This window comes from Cavia porcellus, unplaced genomic scaffold (genome assembly GCF_034190915.1).
Source record: "Cavia porcellus strain 051 isolate PalLab524CR breed Dunkin Hartley unplaced genomic scaffold, mCavPor4.1 scaffold_8, whole genome shotgun sequence".
Classification (NCBI taxonomy): Eukaryota; Metazoa; Chordata; class Mammalia; order Rodentia; family Caviidae; genus Cavia; species Cavia porcellus.
Genome location: NW_026947491.1, coordinates 30,659,543 through 30,663,777, shown reverse-complemented (window position 1 = coordinate 30,663,777; position 4,235 = coordinate 30,659,543). Strand labels below are relative to the sequence as shown.

The 4,235-nt window shown below is 41.7% G+C and overlaps 1 pseudogene; it reads right to left on the bottom strand.

The window, feature by feature from the left end:
• Positions 1-1,165: 1,165 nt before the first annotated feature.
• Positions 1,166-2,241, bottom strand: LOC100732000 (kinesin-like protein KIF22; annotated as a pseudogene).
• Positions 2,242-4,235: the final 1,994 nt, after the last annotated feature.

Here is a 4,235-nt window from a genome sequence, read left to right as displayed (position 1 = left end):
AATGAACTGGGGAGGATCGAACTCTTCCAGCTCATGCCCCATGAACCCACTTCTGACCAGATCTTACCTCCTAAAAACAAGTAACGTATATCATTTCCATGACTCAGTCAGCTTTCATGAGCCCTTCCTATAAGCTCCTGAGGTCTTTGAGGGACATTCTTGATCTAAATCACATTGCACCTCTGGCCTGCAAAAGACCATGGGTATCTTCTTTATGCAAAATTACTTTAGTTCATCTCTAAGAGTCACCAAAGTCTTAATAGCTCCATGGTCCCTAAATCCAAAGATTCCTCTGAGACTCAAGAACTGTTACCTGAAAGTCCCTAGAAAACTCAGAAAGTTAAATACTGCCAACACACAGTGGCACAGAGCAAACAGTCCCATTCCAAAAGGGAAGGATGAGGAAGAGAAACCAATGAACAAAGCAAGACCAAACCTAGTAGGGCAAACATTAATCCCATAACTTTATGTCCAGTACCAGTGGCAAAGGTGTGAACTTCAAAGGGCTTTGGCGCCCTACCCCTATGGTGTTATATTTTGTATCCTTCATAGTTTCTCTCTTGGAGGGGTTTTGTACAGTGCCCATGACCTTCCTCAGCAGACATTCCACATTCTTGGCATCTCCAAGTTCCTGGGATTTCTGCTGCATTTTCAACTTCACTCTTCCAGGGCCACTCATTACCTTCTCAGGTGTACACTGCCTGACCTCTCAGGCTGTCTTCTGAAATTTAAGTGAGGCCTCTATCACCCCTCAACTATTGTATTCTGCATACCTATAATGGATGTGGATGATACTGGAGTCTGCTGACAGGTTTAGTAGTAGCAAGCATCAGTTGGATCATGGCTGCAGAGTCTTCTGAGTACTTGCATACCTGAGCACTATGAACTGAATCCTGGGGAATCAGTTTTCTAGTCTGATGTTTGCTCTCTGCTCTGCTTTTTTCTTAGAACAAAATCTTTCACTTTTAGAGACTTGAGCCTGCAAAGGCTGACTGACATCTTGCTGATTTTTGAATACCATCAAGACATCTTCTTCTTGTCCTGAGACTAAGTACAGTAAAACCTTGTTTTGTTTATTTGTTTTCTAAAAAACATGAGTTGTAACTGTATTTATATGGCACAGAGATATATAAGGGTTAAAAAAATAGATGTGAGGAGATGGTAGTCAGTAGGGGCCAGAGTGTTGGCCAGTGGACAGGATGTTCGCCTTCAGGAAAGACTCCATCTGCTTGGTGGAGATACCTTCCACATGATTCAGGTTCTCCACCTGGCTAAAGGGGCTATGGAGCTCCCTGAAGTCCATGACAAGCTGGGCTTTCTTCTGGCCAGTGCACTGCAGGCTGTCCAGATCCTGATATGAAACTTCATTGAGTGGATCCACTAATTTTTGGCATGTGTGGGCCAGTAGTTGAGGGCTGATCTTCAGCTCCCAGCAGTCCTCAGACTTCTCCTCACCAGGGATTTCAGCTTTCTCTTCTACCCTTTCTTCTTCAGGATATGGATCTCAGCATGTGGAAATGCTATCTTCTCCAGAATCAGTTGTAGGAGCATCACCACAGCCTTTTTCAGGGGCTTTGCCATCATGATTGTGTGATGGGGAAGGGATAGAAGCAATGAGAGAGAGAGAGAGAATACTTCTCCTCTTCCTCTGTTGCCTCCTGAGTCCAGCACTTTTTGTTTTATTTTAGGTCTCCCAATATCCAAGTCCTCCTCTTCCACTGTCTTCAGGAGCACCATTTGCTCTAATCAGGGGATATTCAGCAGAGGGAACTTCTGGAAGCCCAGCATGTGGTCCAACCTCAAGCAGTGATCCAGCATGGCTGGATCTATGTTGCTTGGCTTCTGCAGGGAGCTGAATCTCTGGGAGGTAGGAGCTGGAGCTAACGGAGTCTCCAGGCTTCTAGTCTCCTCTTCTCAGATCCTTGAGCTCTCTTTGCCTCAGATAGGCCTAGCAGTGCTTTTTGAGACAGCTTAATGGATTACAAGACATGAAGCTGCATTGGTGAAGGGCCAGTTTACCACTTCCTTGGATACAGCAACAAATCTGAGTTACAGAGACTATGTCCAAGTAAAAACATCTCTCTGGAGCAATTTTGGCAAAGAGGATGCCATGGCCTGAGCTTCTCTGTGGCCACTCAGAGAGTCCTGAAGTAGGCAGGTGAGTTTACTATCCCCATAGGGCACATGAGGGAGGCCCTGGTTGAGTACAAAGAGAGAGGTGTTGATAGAAGTTCTACTCATAATCCAAAGAACTTATATATCAAAGCTGAGAGAGAGAGAGACAGATAGAGAGAGACAGAGACAGAGACAAAGGAGAGAGAGACAGAGAGAGAGAAGAGAGTGAGACATACAGAGAGAGACAGAGAGAGACAGAGAGACAGAGAGTGAGACAGAGAGAGACAGCGAGAGAGACACAGAGAGACACAGAGAGAGAGATCAGTTGTGATCATTGGATATTTGGCATGATATGGTACTTCTATTGAAAGACATTTCTCATTTATCAAGTTAAAAATTTCTTAGAAATACTTACTCATGGGGCTGGGGATTTAGCTCAGCAGCATAAGTGCCTGCCTTGCAAGCACATGGTCGTGAGTTCGATCCCTGGTATTGGTAAAAAAAAAAAAAAAAAAAAAAAAAAAAGAAATACTTACTCATCTTGATGAATTATCCACAGTCCAAGGGTTGAGTGTTATTTACTTTTTGTTATTTACTTTTATTTACTTTTTGCCATTGGGAAAATTCAGTAGAGGCTAGGAGACATTTTGACTTCTTTTTAATGCTAATCATTTCAGCAAACAAGCTGTACTGGGCCAAACTTTTTTTTATTGGTACTGGGGATTGAACTCATGACTGTCTGCTTGCAAAGCAGGTGCTTATGCCACTGAGCTAAATCCCCAGCCCCTGGGCCAAACTTTTACAGGCCCCAATTATATTGGAATTTCCTGTCTGATGAAATGCTATCCTTTAAAAATCATTCAACTCAATCATTTGCTATTGATTTCTGCTATAGATGTTTCTAAAAGCATAAATCAGTACTCATGCTACACCTTGAACATTGAGCTCCTTTGAAATTTCTTCTGCCAGGTTAATCGGGCATCATTAAGTTTGGTCTCCTTCCAAAGTTTCAGAAAATGAGCAAAATGTGGATAAATTTTCTGCCAGAGTATAATACACCTGCTTGCTAATCCAACTGCCAATGAATTATTTGTTCCCAATTGAAATGTCCTAAATGTTACATTTACTATCTACATATCTATCTGTATTCCAGTCTTCTGAGCTCTGACCACAATGTCTCATCAATCTTGGTTTACACAGTTCTAGGGCTTCTCTAGCCAGCATGTCCAAACTTTTCCAACTCTTTTCATGAACCAGTTCCAAAGACTTCTAAAATACAAGGTTAGATATAAGACTGAGTTATGAAATCAAATTCTTATTTCTAGTACTATGCACATGCGGGATGAATTACTGACAGGTTCTAGATTGAGGATAGCACATCCTGTAGTTAACTGTGTATGCCAATTTGCACTACCACTAGTTTGGAGTAGGAGAATCAAATGTGACAATTGTTAGCATACACATGGTAATCTCTGGATGCAGGAAGAGAGTGACAAGTGTGATGAAGTATGTCATAACTTTTCCCCCACACATTCCAACTGCCATTGAGAAAAAGAGTAAGAAGGTGAGGCTCAAGGTGTTCTGCTCTTATTATTCTTGCCTATTCATAAGCAAAGTGTACACCTTCTGCTATTTCATCAAAGGTTAACTGCAGTAGATTTGTGAAGTTCTCCCCTATTTTCTGGCCAGAGCTCTTTTATTTTTCACTCTACCTAATATCCATTTAAGAACAGAGTTGAAGAGAGCATGTAGTGGTACGATTTACCTATTTTCCTGAACCCCGTAGATTGGGAATTGATCAGGAAAGGGAATGATCAAAGGAATGAAATATTGTTTTGAAAAATACTGGAAAATGAATGTTTCCCCTAATATTCTCCCTATTTACATCTAGGCAAATAATATTCCAGTTTCTATTGCCAACAACCCAATAAAACAGACTGGATAAATTTTAATGAAAAGAGACTCATATTCTAGGTGATTCAATGTAGTGATGATCTTTTTACTGAAGTCATCACATGGCAAGAGACAGTGTGTGTATGTGTGTGTGTGTGTGTGTGTGTGCGCGCACGCGCTCTGATTTCTCTCCCTCTTCTTAGAACACTCTTTCAGCTAATCATAAC